This window comes from Polyergus mexicanus, unplaced genomic scaffold (genome assembly GCF_030449975.1).
Source record: "Polyergus mexicanus isolate NDT 795.1 unplaced genomic scaffold, iyPolMexi1.0 SCAF_17, whole genome shotgun sequence".
Classification (NCBI taxonomy): domain Eukaryota; kingdom Metazoa; phylum Arthropoda; class Insecta; order Hymenoptera; family Formicidae; genus Polyergus; species Polyergus mexicanus.
The window spans coordinates 3,065,313-3,080,852 of record NW_027223337.1 but is presented as its reverse complement, the minus strand read 5'-3'; the positions used below and the strand labels follow the sequence as shown (position 1 = coordinate 3,080,852).

The 15,540-nt window shown below is 61.9% G+C and overlaps 3 pseudogenes; all 3 read right to left on the bottom strand.

The window, feature by feature from the left end:
- Positions 1–1,889: 1,889 nt before the first annotated feature.
- On the bottom strand, positions 1,890–2,067 carry LOC138940913 (U2 spliceosomal RNA; annotated as a pseudogene).
- A 6,300-nt stretch (positions 2,068–8,367) lies between these two features.
- On the bottom strand, positions 8,368–8,548 carry LOC138940916 (U2 spliceosomal RNA; annotated as a pseudogene).
- Positions 8,549–14,852: 6,304 nt separating this feature from the next.
- Positions 14,853–15,031, bottom strand: LOC138940965 (U2 spliceosomal RNA; annotated as a pseudogene).
- Positions 15,032–15,540: the final 509 nt, after the last annotated feature.

The window sequence follows — 15,540 nt, the reverse complement described above, 5'->3', positions numbered from 1 at the left end:
GGGTGGGCGTCCTCGCCCCACCCCTCGCCCCCCCGGATGCCTGCAGCGTCAGCGCGGCACTAAGATTTCGTACCGCGGTGCCGGCTGGGGATGTCATCGCCGGCTGGGCCCCTCTGGTGTTCCTCCCTGAAGAAGGGGGCCCCCGCGGTACGCCCCTGGCCGATGGTCGGGCCAGGGGGCCCGTCCGTGGCGCGCACTTCTCGGCCGGCACGCTTGACGCCCGAGATCTGCTTCTAGTCGTAGGACCCCCACAGGATGTCGTGGGGGGGGTCCTCTCGGGCGTCCTCCTCCATGCGCCCCCCATGCCGCCGAAGGATGGAGATTCGGCGGCAGGGGACCTCCTGGGGGGCGCGCGTGCCGGTCTGGATGCGCCGCTCTTCACGAGAGGCGCGCTCGTGGAACGCCGCAAATTCCTATTAAATTGGGGCCCCGCCTGGCTGGTGGTTGACGGCGGGGCCCCTGCGGCACTCCTCGTTGCTGTTTTGCCCCCGCTGGATGGTCTGCGGGGGCTTTTGCGCGCCTCTCTGGCCGCTTGTCCCGACGGGCATCTCCTATTGGCCGCGCCATCTTGCCCTGTGGATCCGCCATAAGACTGTGGATGCGCCTTACCTTTAGTTGCGGCGGCCGACGTCCTCCTAGTGGCGGCACCCAATATGGCGGCTGTCATGGCGGCCTGGGATGTCAAGATGGCCGCCCCACGTGTTGTTATTGTGGCCAGCGACGAAGATGATGTGCGTGTCGCTGGCCCCGCTGCGGTGACAGCCGCGTATGAGGGGGACTCTCCTGCTGCTCCAGATGTTCGGGATGCTGTTGTTGTTGCTGTTGCAGGTGGTGTTAATCGTGTGGTGGACGTCGTGGCCGCGGAGTGCAACGTGGGTGGCCGCGAGGAAGCGAGGCCTCGCGACGATGCTCCAGCCGACGCCGACGCAGATGGGGCCGCTGCAGAGGCCCGGGTCCGCACACCTGAAACACCACCAGAATTAGTTAACGTTCTTTGTGCTCCGCGTACTGTGCGACACGCAGCTTCCGTCCGGGGGACGTGTTCTTTCTCGAAATGTTCTTTGACGCGTCTGTACGGGACCGCGCCTGTCCCCCTAAAGTTACATATAGAACACACGTATGCTATAGTGTCCCCCGGGTGGAATTTTCTAATGTGTCGTGATAAATGCTGCGTGTCGCAGAAATCGCCCCTCGACCTGACATTTCTGTCAGTACTCCCCCAGCATCGCGGACAACACACCCGCTCCGCCAGGGGGTACGACAGGACGACTTCGAGCGGGCTCTGCGCCATAATAATAATAAATAAATAAATAAATAAACAAATAATAAAATAAAGACGCGCGGCAAGCACGGAACCCCGCGCGCGGAACGCGGAGGCGGCACGTGGCGGGATAACCTATGCAGGCACCCCGCGGCGGCGGATCGCGATGCGGCGCCCCGCCGCTACAACAACAGGTGCAACGATGCACCGCCGCACCGCGATGCACCACACGCACGCACCACACCCGCGCACCGCACACTCACCGCACTGCCGCACGTCACTCTCGGCGCAGAGCCCCAGGTCGAGGGAGCCCTAACCAAAAACTCGCGGAGCACACGCGTCGCGGCACTTCACTTTTCGCGCGGAAGACACAAAATCACAAGTCGCTTCCCGGTGAACGAAAAATCGCGGACACTCACTCGCGGATATAAATAAACAATAAATAAATACTTCTCTGAGCTAAGTCTGGCCAACTAATGGATATAATGCCCACGCGCGAGAGAGAGGTTAGGTGCACGTGGGCACCCCAGGGATCCAGCGTACCGCGCCGATTTTCGGAAACCTGGTGCAAGCAGGTTATCTGCCACGGGATTGATACCTAATAACCTGATGGGGTTGTGCTTTACCAGATTATTAGGCCGTTCCTGACGATACTGCAATGCCAGGCCGACCCGCGGCAGAGTCGGAGCAAGCTCCGGTCACCCGCCAGGTTCCAAAAATCAGTTTAATATTCTGAATCCCCTATGGGGATTGTATCAGATATTAAGCTGATAAGAACAGATAAATTGCCGTTTATTTTCAGTTAATGTTCCCCGGGGGGACAGCACCCCCCCGGGGTGCGAATACAATAAGAATCGGCAATTAGCCGCGCGCTATATCCTTAAAAATATGGGCGGGAGACAATAGCCCCTCCCGCCAGTGGGCACTAAAACTAACACGCTGGGGGAGCACTAGTCTCCCCCAGGTCGACGGAATAAAACAGTGATAAATAGATTGCCCCGGCTGACTGACCGGGGCAATGTATATCAATATCACAGCATTCGCCCCCGGGCCAATCACAGATAAGAGGTCGGAGATAAAAGGACCCGGGGGCGCGCACGCGGCAAAAAAATAAATAAAATTAAATATGTAAAGACGCGGCACACACATACTCGACTAAAATACAATATTGGATCGCGACATTCACACACGGAACAGACAGGCCCACACAACATGCAATAAAATATATAAAAACAAAACAGGGTTAAAAAAAATAAATAAATAAATAGAGCAGGGTGAGACCCTGCCCCCTCGCCGCTGCGAGCCAATAAATAGATATAAGTGGGCAAGACAACGCACTTAATAAATTACGCGGCATGTACACTCGGAACGCAGATACAATAAATAAATAAAGACGAGGACGTTGGAAGTGCCGCACCTACGCATTGGTGGGCCAACGCCGGCGAATCGCGCGGGGGGGTGTCGCGAGCACCCCCTCAGCCGAGGGGCGGGAGGGAGCGGCGTACTGGCGCACGCCAGACACGTGCTCCACGTAAATGTCCCTAGACCAGCGAATGGTATCCGAGACCATGAGGCGGCGCATCATCGAGGCGTAGGCGTTGCCAATCCTAAGCACTCTCAACACCGCCTCATTCCTCGGATCCCACGAGCCAAGGGCACCGACGACGAAGGCCGTCACTACGACGCGATATCCCCGCCGCTGGAGCTCCTCAGCCAAGGGCGAGTATTTGGCGACTTTCCTCGCCCTAGCCTCATCGAAAGACACCCAGCGGTTTTCGAAGGGGATCGTCACGTCGCAGATGACGACACACTTGGAGCGCTCGTGCCAGACCACAAGATCGGGCCGTAGCTCCCCAAGTTCGCCCTCCATGCCCTCAACCCGCCGGTTTACCCGCTTCTCCCCAGGCATACGGCAAGCCTTCCAGAGGCGGTGCAAGACGGTGTCATGTCTCAGCTGGATGGCAGCGGAATGCACCCCGCAGTGCCCTAAGACATGGGGAAGGGTCTCGGCTGCTGCCCCGCAACGCCGACACCTTCGGTCTGCCTCCCCCCAACGGCGTGCACCGTTGAGAGGGAGGACATCCAACTTGGCACGGTGGATAAAGCGCCAGTCGGCGAAGCGAGTGAAGCTGCCGCCGCGGACATAGTGATTGCTCACGCCCGCCCGCGACGACACCTCAAACACCTTCCCCTGATCGGGTTTACGCAACAGCGTACCCGCGTAAAATGCCGCCACCGCTGAGCGCAGACGAGTGACCACCTGGTTACGGGCTCCAGGTGGCACCTTTACCGCGTCGCCTCCGGGACGTCGGCACCCGACAATGAGCTCCTCGGTCGCCTCACACCATTCCCACCGAAGGGACAACCTCTCGGACTGCCTCCGCGCGGCATTCCGAGCCGTCGACCACAGGGAGCGCTCCCCCCCCTCGCGCAACCTCCCCTCCTGCGAACCGGAGAGGAAGGCCGCGATGTCCTCGTTGTTCGGAGGACCGCCAATCCGCCTGGCCACAACTCCCCGCAGAGACGCCCACGCGAGCGTCCTGACCGTCGCGTCGCCAGCCGTAAGCATACGGAAGACGTGCGCGACGGACAGGACGTCCGCGAGGTCAGCTAGCGGAAGTAGCCCACAACCCCCTCGTTTCGGGGGGAGGTAGACCACTTCCGCGCTGGCTCTCTGCGGGAGGTTGAGCCAGGCCTTGGCTTTACGGCGGATCTCTAGGTCCGCCGCCTTCAGGGGACGCTTCTCCACTGTGGCCCCCCGCAGCAGAAAGTCCATACGCGGCAGGATGTTAGTTGCCACTACCTCCAGTTTCTGCCACGGAGCAAGGAGGGATCGGTCAACCGCGCGAAGATCCTCAAGGAGGCCCCCAATTGTGGCGAATGGCGTTTGGTCGACCGAGCAACCCGTCGGGATACCGAGATGGTGATACGGCTCACCGGACTCAAGGGGATGGACGGGCTCTCCCTGGATTTCGAAGGTCGTCGGTAGGACCCTGCTGCCTGCTCCTGCACCGATGTGCAGGGTGGCACATTTAGCAGGGTTGAACCGCAACCCCACCGACGATGCTCCGTCCTCTGCAGCAGCCAGAAGCCGCTGCATTCCCTCGGGCGTATCGGCAACGAGTGCAATGTCGTCCGCATACGCTAAAACGCTAAAGCGCGAGCCCAATAGATCGAACCCCGCATCGACATCGGTAATTGCACGCAGTACCGAGTCGATAGCGAGGTCAAATACTATGGGGCTCAGCGGACAACCTTGCCGAACCCCCGAACGAACAGGGATGGGGTCGGTGAACCCGTCGGCCGCGCGCACCCGCGTGGTGCATCCCTCATACATGGACTGCCATGTACGAACGATGCCCCCCGGCACCCCGGAGCGAACGAGAGCTCGGCGGATCACCGCGTGCGGGACCGAACCAAACGCGTTGGAAAGGTCCAGCCACGCGACGACCGCCTGCCGCCTAGTCCTCCGCGCATCAGTCAGGATCTCCTGCAGGACAAAGTTGTGCTCAAAGCACCCCTCGTCCCGCAGGAATCCCTTCTGTGCCGGACTAAGCTTGTTGTTGGTGACCGCCCAGTCGGTCAGACGATCGGCAACGAGCGCCGCGAAAAGTTTGGGGGCAGTGTCCCCCAGCGCGAGAGGGCGCCAGTTTTCCAACATATCCCGGTCGCCTTTCTTATACACCAATACGGTGTTGGAGGTCTTCCAGGACGCTGGGACTGCCTCGAGCCGATAACACGCATTAAATAATGCGGTGAGGAGCCGCACTCCCGGATCCGCTCCACGAAGGTCACGGTAAGTGATACCGTCGGGACCCGGCGCAGAGTTGGTCATGCGCCGGAGCCGACGGTCCACCTCCAACTCCGTGAAGGGATCCAGGAGCGCGGACTCCCCCTCATCGGCCAAGGGGTCAGCGCGCTCCACCTCCGCGCCCAGATTGTCCAGGAGTTCGCCGCCGCGGTACAGCCCTTCGAAGTACGCCTGAACCCGCTGTCTCGGCACTTGGCACGATTCAGCGGGCCCCTGCAGCACTTCTCGGACCGCCTTGCGACGGTTCGCCCTGTACAAAGCCTGAATGCGCGTAGCTTCGCGCACCCAGCCCCCGCGTCCTTCTCCCTGCTGCTGGGGACCGGCCGGTGCCGGCCCCCTCCTGACGCCGTCTCTCGCCGGCACTCCCCCCTCACCCCGACGCGCCCGCGCCTCACGCGACCGATCCGGACGGTCGCGGGCGCCGGGTGCACCCCCGCCAACCGCTCTCGCTGCATCCTCCCCGAAGAAGGTGGCGACAGCAGCCGCCACCTCCTCCAGGTCCGCAATCGAGGCGACGGCCTCCACCCGCCCGACCAGCGCGTCACGAGCAGCCACACGTTGCCGCCTGTGCTGTCTTGCGACAGCCGCAGGGGCCGGTTGGCCACCGGACGGCAAGCCGGGCGGGGGGTTAGCACGTCGCGGGTTTCGGTGGTGCCCCCCGCCCCCGCTCCTAGAGACCGGCGGTGCCTCACCGCCCGCTCCGGAGCCGCCGGCTACGGGAACGCCCCGCCGACGGCCCATCACCCCAGGGACACTTACTTGGGCACTCGGATGTCCCGCGATGCTGTCTTCAGCACGCTCTCCCGGTGCCCTCTCCACGCTTGTCCCCGGCTGTGGGATGCCCGCAGCAACCCCTCGAACAGTGCGGACCATTGTCCGCTGGAGCACGACCGAGCAAGGTCGCGTGTTATGCGACGTTGTTGTATTCGCCGGCGTTTGTGGCGGATGACCGGGCGTCCGCCTCAGCCCCACCGGCGTCGGACCATCGCTCCCGCTGGAGTCGCCGCTCCACCTCCTCCTCGCTCTTCGCCCCACGTGCCTCCTCCACGGCCCACCTGAGTCCCCCTCGTCCTCTGATGGTGATGAGGGGGGCGCCGCTCCTTGATGCCGCCGCTCCTCCTGCCCTGGTGTTGAGGGTGTTGAAGGAAGGCGCATCCCGCCGACCACCTCCAACGGTGACCCCTCCAAGATGGTCGGGAGGGGGGAGGGTCTCGATGGGGTGACCCTCCCCGCGGTGTACCCCGTGGCCATCACGGGGGACCCGCACGTTGATGTGGTCACCGTCTGGGTGGTCAACGTGGCGGATCCGGACGCCGCAGGCAAAGCTGGAGGTGTAATGACCCCCGCGCACACGCCGCAGATGGAAGGCGGCGTGGTGGGGGTCATTCGGGGGGGCGGGGTCCCTCGTTGCGGGGTGGGCGTCCTCGCCCCACCCCTCGCCCCCCCGGATGCCTGCAGCGTCAGCGCGGCACTAAGATTTCGTACCGCGGTGCCGGCTGGGGATGTCATCGCCGGCTGGGCCCCTCTGGTGTTCCTCCCTGAAGAAGGGGGCCCCCGCGGTACGCCCCTGGCCGATGGTCGGGCCAGGGGGCCCGTCCGTGGCGCGCACTTCTCGGCCGGCACGCTTGACGCCCGAGATCTGCTTCTAGTCGTAGGACCCCCACAGGATGTCGTGGGGGGGGTCCTCTCGGGCGTCCTCCTCCATGCGCCCCCCATGCCGCCGAAGGATGGAGATTCGGCGGCAGGGGACCTCCTGGGGGGCGCGCGTGCCGGTCTGGATGCGCCGCTCTTCACGAGAGGCGCGCTCGTGGAACGCCGCAAATTCCTATTAAATTGGGGCCCCGCCTGGCTGGTGGTTGACGGCGGGGCCCCTGCGGCACTCCTCGTTGCTGTTTTGCCCCCGCTGGATGGTCTGCGGGGGCTTTTGCGCGCCTCTCTGGCCGCTTGTCCCGACGGGCATCTCCTATTGGCCGCGCCATCTTGCCCTGTGGATCCGCCATAAGACTGTGGATGCGCCTTACCTTTAGTTGCGGCGGCCGACGTCCTCCTAGTGGCGGCACCCAATATGGCGGCTGTCATGGCGGCCTGGGATGTCAAGATGGCCGCCCCACGTGTTGTTATTGTGGCCAGCGACGAAGATGATGTGCGTGTCGCTGGCCCCGCTGCGGTGACAGCCGCGTATGAGGGGGACTCTCCTGCTGCTCCAGATGTTCGGGATGCTGTTGTTGTTGCTGTTGCAGGTGGTGTTAATCGTGTGGTGGACGTCGTGGCCGCGGAGTGCAACGTGGGTGGCCGCGAGGAAGCGAGGCCTCGCGACGATGCTCCAGCCGACGCCGACGCAGATGGGGCCGCTGCAGAGGCCCGGGTCCGCACACCTGAAACACCACCAGAATTAGTTAACGTTCTTTGTGCTCCGCGTACTGTGCGACACGCAGCTTCCGTCCGGGGGACGTGTTCTTTCTCGAAATGTTCTTTGACGCGTCTGTACGGGACCGCGCCTGTCCCCCTAAAGTTACATATAGAACACACGTATGCTATAGTGTCCCCCGGGTGGAATTTTCTAATGTGTCGTGATAAATGCTGCGTGTCGCAGAAATCGCCCCTCGACCTGACATTTCTGTCAGTACTCCCCCAGCATCGCGGACAACACACCCGCTCCGCCAGGGGGTACGACAGGACGACTTCGAGCGGGCTCTGCGCCATAATAATAATAAATAAATAAATAAATAAACAAATAATAAAATAAAGACGCGCGGCAAGCACGGAACCCCGCGCGCGGAACGCGGAGGCGGCACGTGGCGGGATAACCTATGCAGGCACCCCGCGGCGGCGGATCGCGATGCGGCGCCCCGCCGCTACAACAACAGGTGCAACGATGCACCGCCGCACCGCGATGCACCACACGCACGCACCACACCCGCGCACCGCACACTCACCGCACTGCCGCACGTCACTCTCGGCGCAGAGCCCCAGGTCGAGGGAGCCCTAACCAAAAACTCGCGGAGCACACGCGTCGCGGCACTTCACTTTTTCGCACGCGAACACGAAATCACAACTCGCTTCCCGGCAGAACGAAAATCGCGGACACACACTCGCGGATTAAAATATACAATAAATAATACTCTTCTCTGAGCTAAGTCTAATAAGGCTAGAAGCCCACGCGCGAAGGAGAGGTTAGGTGCGCGTGGGCACCCCGAGGATCCAGTCTACCGCGCTGATTTCCGGAAACCTGGTGCAAGCAGGTTATCTGCCACGGGGTTGATACCTAATAACCTGATGGGGTTGTGCTTTACCAGATTATTAGGCCGTTCCTGACGGTACTGCAATGCCAGGCCGACCCGCGGCAGAGTCGGAGCAAGCTCCGGTCACCCGCCAGGTTCCAAAAATCAGTTTAATATTCTGAATCCCCTATGGGGATTGTATCAGATATTAAGCTGATAAGAACAGATAAATTGCCGTTTATTTTCAATAAATGTTCCCCGGGGGGACAGCACCCCCCCGGGGTGCGAATACAATTAAAAGCGGCAATTAGCCGCGCGCAAATAACTTAAAATATGGGCGGGAGACAATAGCCCCTCCCGCCAGTGGGCACTATAGCTAAGTACGCTGGGGGGGGCACTAGCCTCCCCCAGGTCGACGGAATAAAATCGGTGATAAATATATTGCCCCGGCTGACTGACCGGGGCAATGTATATCAACATCACAGCATTTCGCCCCCGGGCCAATCACAGATAAGAGGTCAAAGATAAAAAGGACCCGGGGGCGCGCACGCGGCAAAATTATAATTAAAAATAACTATGTAAGACGCGATTCATTCATACTCGACTAAAAAAACAATATTAGGTACGCGGCATTCACACTCGAAACAGACAGGCCCACACAACATGCAATAAAATATAAAAAAAAAAAAAATACAACAGGGTTAAATAATAATGGAGCAGGGCAAGGACCCTGCCCCCTCGCCGCCGCGAGCAAATAAATAAATATAAGTGGGCAAGACAACGCACTTAATAAATTACGCGACACACATGCTCGGAACGCAAAATAATAAATAAGACGAGGACGTTGGAAGTGCCGCACCTACGCATTGGTGGGCCAACGCCGGCGAATCGCGCGGGGGGGTGTCGCGAGCACCCCCTCAGCCGAGGGGCGGGAGGGAGCGGCGTACTGGCGCACGCCAGACACGTGCTCCACGTAGATGTCCCTAGACCAGCGAATGGTGTCCGAGACCATGAGGCGGCGCATCATCGAGGCGTAGGCGTTGCCAATCCTCAGCACCCTCAGTACCGCCTCATTCCTCGGGTCCCACGAGCCAAGGGCACCGACGACGAAGGCCGTCACTACGACGCGATATCCCCGCCGCTGGAGCTCCTCAGCCAAGGGCGAGTATTTGGCGACTTTCCTCGCCCTAGCCTCATCGAAGGACACCCAGCGGTTTTCAAAGGGGATCGTCACGTCACAGATGACGACACACTTGGAGCGCTCGTGCCAGACCACAAGATCGGGCCGTAGCTCCCCAAGTTCGCCCTCCATGCCCTCCACCCGCCGGTTTACCCGCTTCTCCCCAGGCATACGGCAAGCCTTCCAGAGGCGGTGCAAGACGGTGTCATGTCTCAGCTGGATGGCGGCGGAATGCACCCCGCAGTGCCCTAAAACGTGGGGAAGGGTCTCGGCTGCTGCCCCGCAACGCCGACACCTTCTGTCCGCCTCCCCCCAACGGCGTGCACCGTTGAGCGGGAGGACGTCCAATTTGGCGCGGTGTATAAAACGCCAGTCGGCGAAGCGAGTGAAGCTGCCGCCGCGGACATAGTGATTGCTCACACCCGCCCGCGACGACACCTCGAACACCTTCCCCTGATCGGGTTTACGCAACAGCGTACCCGCGTAAAATGCCGCCACCGCTGAGCGCAGACGAGTGACCACCTGGTTACGGGCTCCAGGTGGCACCTTTACCGCGTCGCCTCCGGGACGTCGGCACCCGACAATGAGCCCCTCGGTCGCCTCACACCATTCCCACCGAAGGGACAACCTCTCAGACTGCCTCCGCGCAGCATTCCGAGCCGTCGACCACAGGGAGCGCTCCCCTCCCTCGCGTAACCTCCCCTCCTGCGAACCAGAAAGGAAGGCCGCGATGTCCTCGTTGGTCGGAGGACCGCCAATCCGCCTGGCCACAACTCCCCGCAGAGACGCCCACGCGAGCGTCCTGACCGTCGCGTCGCCAGCCGTAAGCATACGGAAGACGTGCGCGACGGACAGGACGTCCGCGAGGTCAGCTAGCGGAAGTAGCCCACAACCCCCTCGTTTCGGGGGGAGGTAGACCACTTCCGCGCTGGCTCTCTGCGGGAGGTTGAGCCAGGCCTTGGCTTTACGGCGGATCTCTAGGTCCGCCGCCTTCAGGGGACGCTTCTCCACTGTGGCCCCCCGCAGCAGAAAGTCCATACGCGGCAGGATGTTGGTTGCCACTACCTCCAATTTCTGCCACGGGGCAAGGAGGGATCGGTCAACCGCGCGAAGATCCTCAAGGAGGCCCCCGATTGTGGCGAATGGCGTTTGGTCGACCGAGCAACCCGTCGGGATACCGAGATGGTGATACGGCTCACCGGACGCAAGGGGATGGACGGGCTCTCCCTGGATTTCGAAGGTCGTCGGTAGGACCCTGCTGCCTGCTCCTGCACCGATGTGCAGGGTGGCACATTTAGCAGGGTTGAACCGCAACCCCACCGACGATGCTCCGTCCTCTGCAGCAGCCAGAAGCCGCTGCATTCCCTCGGGCGTATCGGCAACGAGTGCAATGTCGTCCGCATACGCTAAAACGCTAAAGCGCGAGCCCAATAGATCGAACCCCGCATCGACATCGGTAATTGCACGCAGTACCGAGTCGATAGCGAGGTCAAATACTATGGGGCTCAGCGGACAACCTTGCCGAACCCCCGAACGAACAGGGATGGGGTCGGTGAACCCGTCGGCCGCGCGCACCCGCGTGGTGCATCCCTCATACATGGACTGCCATGTACGAACGATGCCCCCCGGCACCCCGGAGCGAACGAGAGCGCGGCGGATCACCGCGTGCGGGACCGAACCAAACGCGTTGGAAAGGTCCAGCCACGCGACGACCGCCTGCCGCCTAGTCCTCCGCGCATCAGTCAGGATCTCCTGCAGGACAAAGTTGTGCTCAAAGCACCCCTCGTCCCGCAGGAATCCCTTCTGTGCCGGACTAAGCTTGTTGTTGGTGACCGCCCAGTCGGTCAGACGATCGGCAACGAGCGCCGCGAAAAGTTTGGGGGCAGTGTCCCCCAGCGCGAGAGGGCGCCAGTTCTCCAACATATCCCGATCGCCTTTTTTGTACACCAATACGGTGTTGGAGGTCTTCCAAGACGCTGGGACTGCCTCGAGCCGATAACACGCGTTAAACAACGCGGTGAGGAGCCGCACTCCCGGATCCGCTCCACGGAGGTCACGGTAAGTGATACCGTCGGGACCCGGCGCAGAGTTAGTCATACGCCGGAGCCGACGGTCCACCTCTAACTCCGTGAAGGGATCCAGGAGCGCGGACTCCCCCTCATCGGCCAAGGGGTCAGCACGCTCCACCTCCGCGCCCAGGCCGTCCAGGTGTTCCCCGCCGCGGTACAGCCCTTCGAAGTACGCCTGAACCCGCTGTCTCGGTACTTGGCACGATTCAGCGGGCCCCTGCAGCACTTCTCGGACCGCCTTGCGACGGTTCGCCCTGTACAGAGCCTGTATGCGCGTAGCTTCGCGCACCCAGCCCCCGCGCCCTTCTCCCTGCTGCTGGGGACCGGCCGGTGCCGGCCCCCTCCTGACGCCGTCTCGCGCCGGCACTCCCCCCTCACCCCGACGCGCCCGCGCCTCACGCGACCGATCCGGACGGTCGCGGGCGCCGGGTGCACCCCCGCCAACCGCTCTCGCTGCATCCTCCCCGAAGAAGGTGGCGACAGCAGCCGCCACCTCCTCCAGGTCCGCAATCGAGGCGACGGCCTCCACCCGCCCGACCAGCGCGTCACGAGCAGCCACACGTTGCCGCCTGTGCTGTCTTGCGACAGCCGCAGGGGCCGGTTGGCCACCGGACGGCAAGCCGGGCGGGGGGTTAGCACGTCGCGGGTTTCGGGGGTGCCCCCCGCCCCCGCTCCTAGAGACCGGCGGTGCCTCGCCGCTCGCTCCGGAGCCGCCGGCTACGGGAACGCCCCGCCGACGGCCCATCACCCCAAGGACATTTACCTGGGCACTCGGATGTCCCGCGATGCCTTCTTCAGCACGCTCTCCCGGTGCCCTCTCCACGCTGGTCCCCGGCTGTGGGATGCCCGCAGCAACCCCTCGAACCGAGCGGACCATCGTCCGCTGCAAAACGACCGAACACGGTCGTAAGTTAGGCGTCGTTGTTGAATTCGCCGGCGTTTGTGGCGGATGACCGGGCGTCCGCCTCAGCCCCACCGGCGTCGGACCATCGCTCCCGCTGGAGTCGCCGCTCCACCTCCCCCTCGCTCTTCGCCCCACGTGCCTCCTCCACGGCCCACCTGAGTCCCCCTCGTCCTCCGATGGTGATGAGGGGGGCGCCGCTCCTTGATGCCGCCGCTCCTCCTGCCCGGGTGTTGTGGGGGTTGAAGGAAGGCGCATCCCGCCGACCACCTCCAACGGTGACCCCTCCAAGATGGTCGGGAGGGGGGAGGGTCTCGATGGGGTGACCCTCCCCGCGGTGTACCCCGTGGCCATCACGGGGGACCCGCACGTTGACGTGGTCACCGTCTGGGTGGTCAGCGTGGCGGATCCGGACGCTGCAGGCAAAAGCGGTGGTGTAATGACCCCCGCGCACACGCCGCAGATGGAAGGCGGCGTGGTGGGGGTCATTCGGGGGGGCGGGGTCCCTCGTTGCGGGGTGGGCGTCCTCGCCCCACCCCTCGCCCCCCCGGATGCCTGCAGCGTCAGCGCGGCACTGAGATTCCGTACCGCGGTGCCAGCTGGGGATGTCATCGCTGGCTGGGCCCCCCTGGTGTTCCTCCCTGAAGAAGGGGGCCCCCGCGGTACGCCCCTGGCCGATGGTCGGGCCAGGGGGCCCGTCCGTGGCGCGCACTTCTCGACCGGCACGCTGGACGCCCGAGATCTACTCCTGGTGGTGGGACCCCCGCAGGATGTCGTGGGGGGGGTCCTCTCGGGCGTCCTCCTCCATGCGCCCCCCATGCCGCCGAAGGATGGTGATTCGGCGGCAGGGGACCTCCTGGGGGGCGCGCGTGCCGGCCTGGATGCGCCGCTCTTCACGAGAGGCGCGCTCGTGGAACGCCGCAAATTCCTATTAAATTGGGGCCCCGCCTGGCTGGTGGATGATGGCGGGGCCCCTGCGGCACTCCCTGCAGTTGATTTGCCCCCGCTGGATGGTCTGCGGGGGCTTTTGCGCGCCTCTCTTGCCGCTTGTCCGGACGGGCATCTCCTATTGGCCGCGCCATCTTGCCCTGTGGATCCGCCATAAGACTGTGGATGCGCCTTACCTTTAGTTGCGGCGGCCGACGTCCTCCTAGTGGCGGCACCCAATATGGCGGCTGTCATGGCGGCCTGAGATGTCAAGATGGCCGCCCCACGTGTTGTTGTGGCCAGCGACGGAGATGTTCGGCGTGTCGCTGGCCCCGCTGCGGTGACAGCCGCATATGAGGGGGACTCTCCGGATGTTCCTGCTGGTCGGGATGTTCCTGCCGATGGTGTAGTTGTTGCAGGTGCTGTGCTGGTGGACGTCGTGGCCGCGGAGCGTGACGTGGGTGGCCGCGAGGAAGTGTGGCTTCGCGACGATGGTCCAGCCGACGCCGACGCAGATGGGGCCGATGCAGAGGCCCGGGTCCGCACACCTGAAAGCCCACCATTATTAGATAATGTTCTCTGTGCTCCGCGTACTGTGCGACACGCAGCTTCCGTCCGGGGGACGTGCTCCTTCTCAAAGTGTTCTTTTACTCTTCGGTAGGGGACCGCGCCTGTCCCCCTATAGTTGCATATTGAGCACACATATGCGATAGTGTCCCCCGGGTGGAATTTTCTTATATGGCGCGACAAATGCTGCGTGTCGCAGAAATCGCCCCTCGACCTGACGTTTCGGTCGGTGCTGCCCCAGCATCGCGGGCAACATACCCGCTCCGCCAGGGGGTATGTCAGCACCACCTCGAGCGGGCTCTGCGCCATAACAAATATGAATAAATAAATAAATAAACAATAAATAAAATCTAGACGCGCGGCAAGCACGGAACCCCGCGCGCGGGACGCGGAGGCGGCACGTGGCGGGATAACCTACACACGTGTGTATGCAGGCACCCCGCGGCGGCGGATCGCGATGCGGCGCCCCGCCGTCACAACAACAGGTGCAACGATGCACCGCCGCACCGCGATGCACCACACGCACGCACCACACCCGCGCACCGCACACTCACCGCACTGCCGCACGTCACTCTCGGCGCAGAGCCCCAGGTCGAGGGAGCCCTAACCAACAAAACTCGCGGAGCACACGCGTCGCGGCACTTCACTTTTTCGCACGCGAACACGAAATCACAACTCGCTTCCCGGCAGAACGAAAATCGCGGACACACACTCGCGGATTAAAATATACAATAAATAATACTCTTCTCTGAGCTAAGTCTAATAAGGCTAGAAGCCCACGCGCGAAGGAGAGGTTAGGTGCGCGTGGGCACCCCGAGGATCCAGTCTACCGCGCTGATTTCCGGAAACCTGGTGCAAGCAGGTTATCTGCCACGGGGTTGATACCTAATAACCTGATGGGGTTGTGCTTTACCAGATTATTAGGCCGTTCCTGACGGTACTGCAATGCCAGGCCGACCCGCGGCAGAGTCGGAGCAAGCTCCGGTCACCCGCCAGGTTCCAAAAATCAGTTTAATATTCTGAATCCCCTATGGGGATTGTATCAGATATTAAGCTGATAAGAACAGATAAATTGCCGTTTATTTTTCAGTTAATGTTCCCCGGGGGGACAGCACCCCCCCGGGGTGCGAATACAATAAAAAGCGGCAATTAGCCGCGCGCTATAAAAATTAAAATTATGGGCGGGGGACATTGGCCCCCCCCGCCAGTGGGCATTACAACTAACGCTCTGGGGGAGCACTAGCCTCCCCCAGGTCGGAAGAAAATAAAAATGTGATAATAAATTGCCCCGGCTGACTGACCGGGGCAATGTATATCCATATCACAGCAATCGCCCCCGGGCCAATCACAGATAAGAGGTCGGAGATAAAAAGACCCGGGGGCGCGCACGCGGCAAAGAATAAATAAAATTAAGTATGTAAAACGCGGCACACACATACTCGACTAAAAAACAATATTAGGTACGCGGCATTCACACTCGGAACAGACAGGCCCACACAACATGCAATAAAATAAATAAACACAACAGGGTTAAAAAATAAATAGAGCAGGGTGAGACCCTGCTCCCTCGCCGCTGCGAGCAAATAGATAAATACAAGTGGGC